The sequence below is a fragment of the Papio anubis genome, chromosome 6, assembly GCF_008728515.1.
Source record: "Papio anubis isolate 15944 chromosome 6, Panubis1.0, whole genome shotgun sequence".
Lineage (NCBI taxonomy): Eukaryota > Metazoa > Chordata > Mammalia > Primates > Cercopithecidae > Papio > Papio anubis.
In genome coordinates, this window is record NC_044981.1 from 4,589,608 (window position 1) to 4,603,535 (window position 13,928).

The 13,928-nt window shown below is 45.6% G+C and overlaps 1 long non-coding RNA gene across 3 annotated transcripts in view; it reads left to right on the top strand.

The window, feature by feature from the left end:
* The window catches only part of LOC103883427, a 47,821-nt gene that overhangs the window by 17,020 nt on the left and 16,873 nt on the right, over nucleotides 1-13,928 (top strand). The window contains exons 4-6 of one of the 3 annotated variants that reach the window (XR_004184185.1): nucleotides 6,211-6,553; nucleotides 10,877-10,966; nucleotides 12,524-12,606. This is a non-coding gene — a long non-coding RNA (uncharacterized LOC103883427). Of the gene's footprint in view, nucleotides 1-6,210; nucleotides 6,554-10,876; nucleotides 10,967-12,523; nucleotides 12,832-13,928 lie in introns of those variants that run through there. The other 2 variants (XR_004184184.1, XR_004184186.1) reach the window with 2 other exon arrangements.

Genomic DNA, 13,928 nt, shown 5'->3' on the forward strand with positions numbered 1-13,928 from the left:
TGGCCCAGAACTTCCTAAGAAACCCTTACACGTCACTGCTAGCTGTCTCACTCTTCCTTGGGTGAGTTCCCCGGATAGTGAAATGATTCAAACAGACACAAAATGGCAACATGTGCTCTGTCTGCTTCACAGCAGTTTACCTGAAGGAGAGTGAAATAATTCAAACAGACACAAAATGGCAACATGTGCTCTGTCCACTTCACAGCAATTTACCTGAAGAGTTTCGACACAGATTTTATCATAAATAAGAATTTCTGGTTTTGTTTTTGATTTTTTGGTGTTTTTTGTTTTGGTTTGGTTTTGGTTTTTGGGTTTTTTTTTTTTTGAGATGGAGTCTTGCTCTGTCGCCCAGGCTGAAGTGCAGTGGCCTGATTTCGGCTCACTGCAAGCTCTGTCACCGGATTCATGCCATTCTCCTGCATTCAGCCTTCTGAGTAGCTGGGAATACAGGCATGTGCCACCACGCCTGGCTAATTTTTGTATTTTTAGCAGAGAGAGGATTTCATCATGTTAGTCAGGCTGGTCTCGAACTCCTGATCTTTTGATCCACCTGCCTCAGCCTCCCAAAGTGCTGGGATTACAGGCATGAGCCACTGCTCCCGACCAGAGAAATATTATTTTTTAATAAACAACTTTAGAGGCCAGGCACAGTAGCTTACACCTTTAATCCCAGTACTTTGGGAGGCCAAGGGGGGAGGATCACTTGAGGATAGTTCAACCAGCCTGGGCAACATAGCAGGACCCCATCTCAACAAAAAAATTTAAAAACACTTTGGGAGGCCAACATGGGAGAATGGCTTAAGGTAAAGAGTTTGAGACCAGCCTCAGCTACTTGGCAAGACCCTGTTTCAAAAAAACATAAAGAAATTATTTATTTATTTGTTTATTTATTTATTTGTTTATTTATTTATTTATTTATTTATTGAGACGGAGTTTTGCTCTTGTTGTCCAGGCTGGAGTGCAATGGCACAATCTCGGCTCATTGCAACTCTGCCTCCCAGATTCAAGCGATTCTCCTGCCTCAGCCTCCTTAGTAGCTGGGATTACAGGCGTGCGCCACCACGCCCAGCTAATTTTGTATTTTTAGTAGAGAAAGGGTTTCTCCATGTTTGTAAGGCTGGTCTCAAACTCCCAGCCTTAGGTGATCTGCCCACCTCAGCCTCCCAAAGTGCCGGGATTACAGGTGTGAGCCACTGTGCCCGGCCAAAGAAAAAATTTAAACAACTAACAAAAATATGATCATAGAAATATTTTGAAAGATAAGAAAATGTTCTTCAGGCTGGTTGCAGTGGCTCACGCCTGTAATCCTAGCACTTTGGGAGGCCAAGGCAGGCAGATCACGAGGTCAGGAGGCTGAGACCATCCTGGCTAACACAGTGAAACGCCGTACAAAAAATTAGCCAGGCATGGTGGCAGGTGCCTGTAGTCCCAGCTACTGGGGAGGCTGAGGCAGGAGAATGGCATGAACCCGGGAGGCGGAGCTTGCAGTGAGCCGAGATCACACCACTGCAGTCCAGCCTGAGCGACAGAAAATGTTCTTCAAATACCAAGTAAAGATTTTTAAAAAGAGTACGTGCCACAGTGACCAACCCATCCTGGTTAATCTAGAACTATTACAGTTTTAAAACTAAAACTGTTTTTAAAGTCCACAGTTCATAGCCAGGCACAGTGGTTCATGCCTGTAATCCCAGCACTTTGGCAGGCCATGGCAGGCAGATGACTTGAGGCCAGGAGTTCAAGACCAGCCTGACCAACATGGTGAAACCCCGTCGCTACTAAAAATACGAAAATTAGCTGGATGTGGGGGCACATGCCCGTAATCCCAGCTACTCGGGAGGCTGAGGCATGACAATTGCTTGAACCCAGGAGGCAGAAGTTGAAGTGAGTCAAGATTGTGCCACTGTACTGCAGCCTGGGTGATAGAGTGAGACTTTGTCTCAAAAAATAAATTTAAAAAAGCCCACAGTCCTGGGAACACCCCACAGACCAAACTGAGGCAACTGGTTACCCTAGCAGAAGCAATCTTAGAATGAAAATATCAGAATCATCAGACCACTCCCTTTAATCGAATTAAACAGCCTTTATTGAATGCCTACTGTATATAAAGTACAGGCAGCCCTTCATACCCACAGGTTCCACATCCATGGATACAATCAGCCATGGATCTAAAATATTTGGGGATAAAACAGCAGTAAAAATAACAATACAACAATAAAAATACAAATTTAAAAATCATATAGTATAACAACTATTTACATAGCATTTACACTGCAGTAGGTATTATTTAAGTAACCTAGAGATGATTTAAAGTACACAGGAGGATGCAGTTATATGCATTGACTATGCCGTTATATCAGGGACTTGAGCATCTGTGGATTCTGGTATTGCTAGGGTCCTAGAACAATCCCCAACAGATACCAAGGATGACTGTACTGTGCTGAGCGGCAATCAGTCAGGGTCCAGACAGGAGACGGACACTACAGCCAAACTGGGCGATTTGAGGAGAGTGTCACAAAGAGTCTATTTACACAGGTGTGGGCATAGTTAGGGAAAACAATGAATAGAGAAGCATCCTGGGCTAGCAAGAGTGGGGGCCACCAGCACCTGAAAGGGCAGAGGAGGCTGTCCAACCTGAACTCACCACAACCCAGCAAGAGGCAAGCCCTCCCCTGCTTCACCCTACAGACTAGCACTGGTGCCTCCCACTGGGTGAATCTGACCGCAAGGCGGAGGAAGGGGGCTTGTTGATGGAGTCCTCGTCTGTCAGCACCCCAAGCCACGGAGCAGGGCCGAGTGAGTCCGGGGGCACCCAGAGAACACATAAGCCTGGCCCCTGCTCTTGGCAACTTAAAAATCTAAGGGAAACATCAAGACGTTATTTTAGGCACATACTGAGACAACTCACTAGTGCCAAAAACTGAGTGTTTAGGTCTAACCGGTCCTTGCAGAATTAAATCAAAATCAAGTTATTCATTCCTTGTGGCTCCTGACCTGGTCTGCTTTTGGTTGGAATGAATGAGCCCCGGGGGTCAAAAACAGAGATTTACGTATATGTGAAATTATTTTAGTCATCTTACGTATCTACGCCAGTTTGAGTCCTGCATCTCTCCCCTCATTTTTTGTGTGTGCGTGTGTGTGAGAGAGTGAGTCTTGCTCTGTCACCCAGGCTCTGGAGTGCAGTGGCGTGATCTTGGCTCCCTGCAACCTTGACCCTCCTGGGTTCAAGCGATTCTCTTGCCTCAGCTTCCCAAGTAGCTGGGACCACAGGCATGCGCCACCATACCCAGCTAATCTTTGTGTGTGTGTGTGTTGTTGTTGTTGTTGTTTTAGTAGAGACGGGGTTTCATTATATGTTGGCCAGGCTGGTCTCAAACTGCTGACCTCATGTAATCCACCTGCCTCGGCCTCCCAAAGTGATGGGATTATAGGCGTGAGCCACCATGCCCAGCCTGTCCCCCTGCCCTTTATAATTTCAAATGTGAGGGTGTCTTTCGTGCAGCATCTCAGGGCTTACCTTGTTGGGTTTACCCTGCAGTACTGTGGCCAACATCTTACCCTGAAGTAACCTGCTCTTATCAAAGGTGAGCATCTCTGTGCTTTTCCAAAATGTGTCTATTTTCGTCAAAGCCAAAAACAAAAGAGCAAATTACCAAGCAGCGTTTCACTGCATTTACTCTGTTGTCTACAACTCCTGACTTGCTAAGGGTGACTGAAATTTACAGGACGAACATCACAGGAAATCATCAGGAATGTGAGCTCCAAAATGGTTCCCAAGTCTTATTCTTTCCATCACCATTAGTCCAAGGTTTAGAGGTTAAAATTCTAATAAATGAGCCTGGCATGGTGGCTCATGCCTGTATTCCCAGCACTTTGGAGTACACAGGTGGGCAGATCACTTGAACTCAGGAGTTCAAGACCAGCCTGGGCAACATTTGTCTCTACAAAAAATACAAAACAATTAGGCCAGCGCGGTGGCTCTCACCTGTAATCCCAGCACTTTGGGAGGCCGCGAATCACAAAGTCAGGAGTTCCAGACCAGCCTGATCAACATGGCGAGACCCTGTCTCTACTAAAAATACAAAAATTAGCTGAGCGTAGTGGCGGGTGCCTGTAATCCCAGCTACTCAGGAGACTGAGGCAGGAGAATCGCTTGAACCAGGGAGACAGAGATTGCGGTGAGCCAAGATCGCAGCATTGCACTCCAGCCTAGGGGACAGGGCGAGACTCCGTCTCCAAAAAAAAAAAATCAGCCGGACGTGCTGGCACACACCTGTGTTCCCACTTATTTGGGAGGTTGAGGTCAGAGGATTGCTTGAGCCCAGGAGACAGAAGTTACAGTGAGCTGAGATGGCACCACTGCATTCCAGTACAGCCTAGGTGACGGAGTGAGACCTGTCTCAAAAAAATAAATAAATAAAAATAAAAGTAAACGAATAAATGTATCACAAAATTAGATTTCATTCTGTTAGCATTGAACTTCAGAAATTCCTCACACAATGATAGCATCATAGCAGCTAATGTCTCATGGAAAGACAAGTCTCCCTGTGAAGGGTGCTTATGATTTTTGGAAGACAAGTTAGTCTGAGACTCCATCCCTCTCTTGTGGGATGGGTAATAATGGGAAATAATGGGTAACTCCTTGATTGTTGTAAGGATTAAGTAATACAATTTCCAAAAAAATACCTAACACAAAGTAGCCTCTAAAATTAGTCTCCCCACCCTCAAACTTTCTACCTTACCCAAAGTGCATTTATACATTTAAATACATAGTTTTAGTCACTTTGTTTAGTAATGTTACATTTTAGTAACTTTATAAATATATTTTCCCCAAACCCTCCTAGAAACTCCAAATGTCTCTCTACTTCCTTGACACAAAGTAGCTATTTGCCAATACCAGGAATGAGGTGAAAGGAATAGGATATTCCATTGAACCAAGGGTTTCCAGAGAAGTGTGGGTTTCCTCCTTTCAACCTCTTCGATGTAATCTAAATCACTAAGTAATGACAGTTTGTCCAAAAATGTCATACATTCAGGTGAGGAAGAAGCGTAGGAACCTCATGGATTTATGGAAAGGAAACTTAAGAACTCCTCTCAAACACCATAAAAAAAAAAGCTTCTTGTCCATACATGGGGTGGATTTGCAACACAGCCTTCCACAGACTCAAGCCCATCTGTTGTTAGGAGTATGAGTTAGGACAGAACAAGGAGGAAAACTACCAAGTCATCTCTCTTCACACAAGTCCAGCCAAGTATTGACTATTTACTCAAAGCTTTCATTTCTCCTCCCTCTCTCTGTTCAGTCATTATCCCCTGCCTCCCACTCACCCGCTCCCTCCACCAAATGAAATTAAATTTCTCAAGTGCCTCCATCTGATACTGTGTTTAGCAGAAGCCCTGGGTAGATGTGGATTCTCTTTCTTGAATTTTCCCTGACAAACCGCTTCCAGCTGCCCTCTAGGGTGGGATGCCAGCGTGATAAAATACAGCGTCGTGTTTGCTGAGGATTTCAGCTGCCACCTGGGGGCTCATGCACTCAATGAGTGCTCTTTAGCAAGGCTGGTGGTGACATGGTGACAAACGGTATGTTGACTTTTTTCTGTCTGTGGTTTAGGACTGGTTGGTTTCAGTCTTGCTGGCTCTTTCTCCTGGGTTACCAACCTTTTCCACATTTAAAGGCTGTGACTGCCTCTCCTCCAGGGTTATTGCAGCAAGCTCCTTGCTTTTGACAGAAGCCATTTGTTGGTTAGGGGGTTTACAACCGAGACGACCTGCAAGTACACGTTTGATAGTTAACCCATGCTTCAGAATTTGCTTTTTTTTTTTCCCTTTTTTTTCTTTTTAAGGGTTCTTTCTTCAACTAAACAGTTTCTCTTCAGAGTGTTATCACTCCGCTCCCATGAAATGACTGCGACTGTTACTTCTTTTATCTCTGGTCACACCCAGCAAAATTAAGCTTGTTTGTGGGTGATTAGCAGCAGGCTGGTCCACGTCTGAGCCAATTGGCTGGATGCTTAGGTGGACTTTGCCTCGGGCTCACCCCTAAGGCCACTGCCTGTGCCGAGGCATTCCCAAGCCCCTGTCCCCCGTGTGGGCTTCCCTGCTGCATGTGGCTCTTCAGCCTCCACGTCCTCCTCTTCACTCCCCCATCCTTGCACAGACTTCCTCTTCCATCCCGCTTGCTTCTAGAACATTTCCAATTATTGCTTCCAGGTCCTGAACACTAGTGGCTGAACTGAAAAGTGGAAAAGATGATGAAAGCCAGGCACTGAGAAACCAGTTAATGAAACTCTTCAGAGGTCTCCAGAAAGGACTGATTCCCCTGCACACCTGACGAGGAATCTTGGACTCTTGCTTATTAAAGGGAAAGGAAGTCCATTTTACTGGAGACTTGTCAAGAAATTCCAGTGAGCCCCTGGGCGGAGGGCTTCAGTGGCCAGGGTAGCTTTCTGCTTTTGGTTGTAAAGAGATAGGAAAGTATCATCCTTCAAAGCGATGTCGTGGGCTCAGAGCCTTCTGTGCACTTTGCCATATTGTGCCCTCTCCAGTTCTCAAGGTCAGTTGGCCATTTGAAGTGGAACAATGATTTCTCTACAATCCAGCTTTAACTATTTGCACAGTTCCATGCCATTCCACTAATTTAGTACACACCAGGGTGTACCCAGGTTTCAGTCTGGTCTCGGTTCTACTTCCCAAGCCCAGTCTCAGCACACATCTTCCCAAAGATCTTTCCTCCCAGGTCCCAGTCTCCCTCTTAGGGTCAAACCAATTCAACCTAACCCTTATTTCATATCTACTCTCTGCCTACTCAGCCCAGTGTGGTAGTCAGGCACAGAAACTCATCAATTACAACACATAGTGAGCAGGTCAACAACAGAGTGGGATAAAATTCCCTCTTCTCCAAACACACAAACCCCGCTCTGTAGCATCTTTTTTTCCACCCCTGAAATTCCCCCAAACAGACTATCCCTTGTGCTGGCATGCAGCAAGATCCTAAAGAGGTCCTACAGCCTGTTTTTCTCAGGCTTTTTTCAAGCCTTTTTCCAATCTACTTTCCCTGAAACTTTATTTTGTGTCCATATACACACACTAGAATCAACAAGTTATACTGAGCATGCAAAGCCCACATCCACATTTCTAGACCTTGATACCTTCTCAGACCCCTGGCACATCTAAAGCCCAGACCAAATGGGATTACTGCCAGGATATACATTGCTTTAGAGAAGAGAATATTCATCACACCCAGGCATGGATCTGAGACATCCTCACATGTTCACATACAGAAGGCCCATTCCTTAAGTAATTAGAAATCCATCATCTAAAAAAAAAATTACCAAATCACATTTTGATTAGGATTAAAAGGTAGAGGCTGGGCATGGTGACTCATGCCTGTAATCCCAGCACTTTGGGAGGCCAAGGCAGGTGGATCACTTGAGGTCAGGAGTTTGAGACCTGTATGGGCAACAGGGTGAAATCCTATCTCTACAAAAAATACAAAAATTAGCTGTGCATGGTGGTGCATGTATGTGGTCCCAGCTACTCAGGAGGCTGAGGTGAGAGAATCACTTGAGCCTGGGAAGCAGGGGTTGCAATGAGCCACGATCATGCTACTGCACTCCAGCCTGGGCCATAAAGTAAGACTCTGTAAAAAAAAAAAAAAAAAGATAGAGACAGTAGTACAGTACCTTGAAATATCCAAAAACTCAAAAGCTTTTCTATTCTGAAAGCATCAGGCAATTTTCTTACAATAAATGTATTTTTCTGATGAGGGTTTACTGGAAATATTACCAGAACAAGTATCTCCAACCACTTTCAGTCTGTAAAATGATAAAGGTGGGTTCTTGGTGGCACAGCGAAACCAGCCTGAGATTACAAACCTTTGCTGGAGGTAAACTACAGAAGCGACCATGGAGACTTAATTCTGTGTTTTTCTGAGATTCTATAATTAGGTAATGTCATTTACATGCTTCCAAGTGAGGGAAGGAAATTCTTTGGAGACAAAGCGTAACGGTTCCAGTTCTGGCACCAAATGTCTTCCTGCTCAGCAAGTCCATTTTAAAGCCTTGTTCGTGAACTAAGCTGAGTTCTCCTACAGAGGCAGAGTGAAGAGTCAAGGAAATGTGAAGATTGGCCGGGCACGGTGGCTCATGCCTGTAATCCCAGCACTTTGGGAAGTTGAGGCGGGCAGATCACAAGGTCAGGAGTTCGAGACCAGCCTGACCAACATGGTGAAACCCCATCTCTACTAAAAATACAAAATTAGCCAGGCATGGTGGTGCATGCCTGTAATCAAAGCTACTTGGGAGGCTGAGGCAGAAGAATCGCTTGAACCCAGGAGGCGGAGGTTGCAGTGAGCCGAGATTGCACCATTGCACTCCAGCCTAGGCAGCAAGAGTGAAACTCCATCTCAAAAAAAAAAAAAAAGGAAGAAAGAGAGAACATACCTCTTTCAGCATCGCCTTGCAGGGTCCTCCCTTTCTCTGTGATTCCAACAGTATTCTCTGAAACAACACAGAAGAGTTGGCCTCCCTCCCTCGCCTGAACATGCAGTTGCAGTTCAATGCCTCACTCCCCACGCCATTCTGGTGGCTTTCCTCTGCACACATTCCACCTTGCTGTCCCTCTTAATTGTTAGCACCTATTTGGCAAATATGCTGGAAAAATATTTCCAAAAAAAGCTAAACGTGGTTGTTTGGAGTGATGAGATTACCGGTAACACTGTTGTTTGCTTCTTCTTTGCGTGTTTTCAACGGCTGGGCTTGGAACAAGTACAGGTATTCCTTTGCTCATTCTGTCACGATGCTCAGCATTGACTGTGCTGTTCTGACTAGTGTGACTACTCCATTGCTGGCATCTCCTGTGTCCGGAACATTACACTTCTGGTAATACACTACACGATTGTATTTGTCTTTTTCAAAACCACTTAACGCCTTCAGCTTATATAAATCTTGTAGCTAACTGAAGCCTCCAGGTCTTTTTCACATGAAGTGTTCACATAAATCATGGATCTCCCAACCTATTTTCATCTTTATGAGTAGTTAAGACATAAATCCTTCTTACAGTATTAAAGGGTGCTAGTGTATTAAACTACCTAAATAACAAGCATGCCTTTTAAAGGGGCTGTCGTGATCTAATTCAAATGGTAAGAATTCCAGGGTCTATGTCAGGTGCCTCTGGCTCCCTCTGTCTCTCATCCTTCCATTGTGGATCCATGAAACATTTCTTGAAATGTTGCCTCCTGGCCAGGCGCGGTGGCTCATGCCTGTAATCCCAGCACTTTGGGAGGCGGAGGTAGGAAGATCACTTGAGGTCAGGAGTTCGAGACCAGAGCCTGGTCAACATAGTGAAACCCCGTCTCTATTAAAAATACAATAATTAGCCAGGTGTGGTGGCATGCACCTGTAATCCCAGCTACTCAGGAAACTGGGGCAGGAGAATCACTTGAATCCCAGAGGCAGAGGTTGCAGTGAGCCAACATCGCACCACTGCACCCCAGCCTGGGTGACAGAGCAATACTCTGTCTCAAAAAAAAAAAAAAAAGCTTCCTGGAAAAAAATTAATATGCAAGAAAATTCAAGGGACTAGTAATCTGTGGAAGGGGAAGATGGTAATGTTTTCTTTCTTTTGGGCGTCGATTACATGAGGTCATTTTATTTTATAATATATTGTCTTGTATGAATGAAATAGTCCACGATACAAATTTTAAATATGTGATAATTTAAAAGTAATATGTAGAGTTGATTTAAAATTGGAAGAAATGGCTGGACATGGTGGTCCATCCCCGTAATCCCAGCACTCTGGGATGGGAGGCTGAGACAGGAGGATCACTTGAGCCAAGGAGTTTGGGACTGGCCTGGGCAACATAGCAAGATCCTGTCTCTACAAAAAATACAAAAATTAGCTAAGCATGATGACGCATGCTTGTAGTTCCAGCTACCCAGGAGGCTGAGGCGGGCGGTTTGCTTGAGCCCCAGAGATTGCAAATGTAGTGAGCTATGATTGTGCCACTGCACCCCAGCCTGGGCAACAGAGCCAGACCCTGTCTCTAAATTAATTAGTTAATTTAATTTAATTGGAAGAAATGGTTGGGCACTGTGGCTCATGCCTGTAATCCCAGCACATTGGGAGGTAGAGGCTGGAGGATCACTTTAAGCAAGAAATTCAAGACCAGCCTGAGCAAGAGAGCAAGACCCCATCTCTACAAAAACATTAAAAAATAAAAAATTCACTCGGCGTCGTAGTGAGTGCCTATAGTCATAACTACTCAGGAGGCTGAGGGGGGAGGATTTCTCAAGCCTGGGAGTTAGAAGCTGCAAATGAGCTGTGGTTGCATCACTGCACTCCAGCCTGGGCAACAGAGACAGATCTTGTTTTTTTTTTTTTTTTTTTAAAAAAAAAAAAAAGTAGGGAAAAAAATTCTCAGTATCCCTTCAATTTTGAGGGGGAAAAAAGGTAATGGTAAAAAATGAGGAGACAGCAATAGATAAGCAAATGAAAGGGAGGAAAAAAGATTTAAGATTGAAAAGGAAAATGAAAGAAAAGATAGAGGCCTGGAAGACAGGCAGAGATAGGAGGATTAGATGGAGTATTTGGCTGAACAGGGATGACAGAGGCGGTGAGGAGTCCCTGCAGCGCTGCAGAGTGAGAGAGAGAAACAGCGAAAGCTACTTCCGATCCTCCAAGAAACGTCAGCAAATCCATCCTATTCCTTAGCATTCTGCTTCAACCACCTAAGGCAGTCAGCCTCCCACTGCTGTTCAGCCTGTGTGGCCCAGAGCCAGGAAGCGCGTTCCCTCGCAGCTCTGGGTACAGATTCCCTGTACACATGAGTGTCTCCCTCCCGGTGACTCAGCTGCTCTGCTTTCCTCTCCTTCCCCAGGGCCTGAGCAGTAGCCTGCCTGATGACGATCAAGCAGAGCCCTGCAAGTTGCAAGAGGAATGTCAATGACTCTTCACTGAAACCTCCCAGGTAGGCAGGCAGTGACAATCCAGGGCTTTCCTGGCCACAGTGCAATCCTAACTTCAGGGTAAAAGCCATGTCCCTGTTCCCCCACAGCATGGCAAAATCATTTCCAGTTAGATTTAAAAGTTTCATGTTTTTAAAAAAATGAAACCATAAAAATGAATGTGACTCAGATAAAGTAAAAAAAAAAAAAAAAAAAAAAAAGTCAGTGGTCATGTGTTTTTAAAAAGATAGAGAACAAATGGATAAATATTACAGAAGACCAGTGTAAATTGTTTAGTGCACACCATGAAATACTTTTTTCAACCTCTGGCTCCAAATCTCCAAATTTTTGTCCCCTTCCTTACTCCTTGGGCTGAATAGACAGCCTTTTAATCACTCAGTTTTAAGAAAAACTTCATTCTGTTCATTAAGACTCCATCTCAGGTATGAAAAGTTCAGTAAGTGAAGGCAAAGATTAATTTTATATTCATTTAAAGGCTTTTCCCCTCCACCTAAGGCCAGGCTCACAGCCCCTGTTTTGGAAGGTGGGCTGTTTGCTCCTTCTGCATTTTACTAGTCTTCTCCTCTCTTTCTCTGCAGTTTCTTTTTTTCCTTCCTTCCTTCCTTTCTCTCTTTCTTTCTTTCTTTCTTTCTTTCTTTCTTTCTTTCTTTCTTTTTTTTTTCTTGAAACAGAGTCTCACTCTGTTGCCCAGGTTGGAGTGCAATGGCACAATCTCATCTCACTGCAACCTCCACCTCCTGGGTTCAAGCCATTCTCCTGCCTCAGCTACCCAAGTAGCTGGGATTACAGGTGACGGCTAATTTTTGTATTTTTAGTAGAGATGGGGTTTCACCATGTTGGCCAGACTGGTCTCGAACTCCTGGCCTCAGGTGATCCATCTGTCTCAGCCTCCCAAAGTGCTGGGATTATAGGCATGAGCCACCACGCCCAGTCCTCTCTCTGCTGTTTCTGACTCCTCTGGCGTTGTGGGGAAGGGACGGGAAAGGACTAGGGGAAAGGTGCTTTTATGTAAGTCATGCAGCTGTCCTGATAGTCAAGCTCTCTCTGGGAGGGTCCCCTTGTGTGGGCTCAAGAGACCTTTGAGGGTCTCTCCAGGGCACTGTTGTCTGATGCATACTGGGTCATCTCAGAGTCCCACTCCTAGGCTCCTGCCCAGCCACCCCCATCACAGCCTGGGGGATGTGAGGCAGGGGTCTCCGCACCAGCCAGCCACCTTGGGCGGGGCACAGGTCAGACGGCCTGAGTCACTGTCTGCTGCATTCACTTGGCCCACAGCACATCCTTCCACTCCACATTCCAAATGGAGAGTGTTGCTGCTCTCTCTGTCCGCTTTCTCTTCATCCCGCTGGGACGGGCTGCTCCAGCAAGACTTTTGCATTCAGAATTCTCTAGATGAAAAGGAGAGACCAGTTTCTATGTTCAGTCAGACTCCTAATTCAGTGAGGGGGAAGGGGAGGTCACAGGGGTGGGAAGTTGGGGGATGGGGATGGAGGGAAGATGGGGATGGGAAAGAGGACGGGTCCGCCTCTCTCAGAAACTTCCTCATTATTCTGTGCCAGTGTCAGCACCACGATGGGCCTTCAGACCCCAGCATCTCTGCGAGCAGTGAGCAAAGTGGGGCACAGCAGCCTCCCATTTACAGGTGGGTCTTGGTTTCTCCCAGTGGCAAGCTTGGAGTCCTTCATCTGGCAAGGAAGAGCCCGTAGGAGAATCGCCCCACACCACACTGTCCCTTTACATCTTTCCTGTGCTTGGGTCCGTTTGGAGGTATGGTGAAGCTGTGGACTCCTTAGAATGATGTTTTTGGCCGGGCACGGTGGCTCACGTCTGTAATCCCAGCACTTTGAGAGGCCGAGGCGGGTGGATCACCTGAGGTCTGGAGTTTGAGACCAGCCTGACCAACATGGAGAAACCCCATCTCTACTAAACATACAAAATTAGCTGGGGGCGTGGTGGCGTATGCCTGTAATCCCAGCTACTCGGGAGGCTGAGGCGGGAAAATCACTTGAACCTGGGAGGTAGAGGTTGCAGCGAGCTGAGATCGCTCCATTGCACTCCAGCATGGGCCACAAGAGTGAAACTCCATCTCAAAAAAAAGAAGTTGTACATATTTAATGTGTAAGTGCACCCCCATGAAACTATCACCACAATCTATGTTATAAACATATCCATCATCTCCAAAAGGTTCCCCCTGCCCTCTGTATTTACGTGCATGTGTGCACGTGATAGAGAGAGGGGCGGGGATGAGAGCACTTAACAGTTAAGATCTACCCTCCTGGTAAATGTATGCAAGTTCTGTTAACTACAGGCAGCATGCTCTCCAGTAGCTCTTTAGAACTCATTCATCTTGTATAAGGGAAATATTGTACCCTTTGACCAACACCTCCTGTTTCCGGCTCCCCTAGCCCCTGGCAACCATCATTCCACTCTGCGCTTCTGTGCGTTTGACTATTTTACATTCTTCAAGTAAGTGAAATGATGTAGTGGTTGTCCTTCTGCTTCTGACTTCTTTCACTTAGATGATGTTTTATTAAAACATGATATGACAGGGTCTAACAGTGATTTCTAACTAGTGATGAGTACAAAGGTATTTTGCTATATATGCAACAGCTGTATGTAATATGAAAACACGTGTGCTTTCTACTAGAGACTAAGTTACGGTTGTTGCTAGTACTACTGTAGTTTGTTGCCTACATTCATAATTGGGGGAGGTGCAACATTTCAGCTAGAGGATAGTGAAAATAAGGATGGAATAGTTTTCCCTTTCATGTTCACAACGTGCTAAGGACGGATAAAGAACCCATGCCCTAGACTGAGTACTGCCTGCTGGAGGGAATCCTCCCACAGCCTTCCTGGCCTCTGCTTATATAGGTCAGGAGGGTGCAGGGGACATGGCTGCAGGGCCGGTTTGGTGGCCTCTTGGTGAGGTTTGCAGAATCACCTAGCAACTCCCCTAGGAGTGGA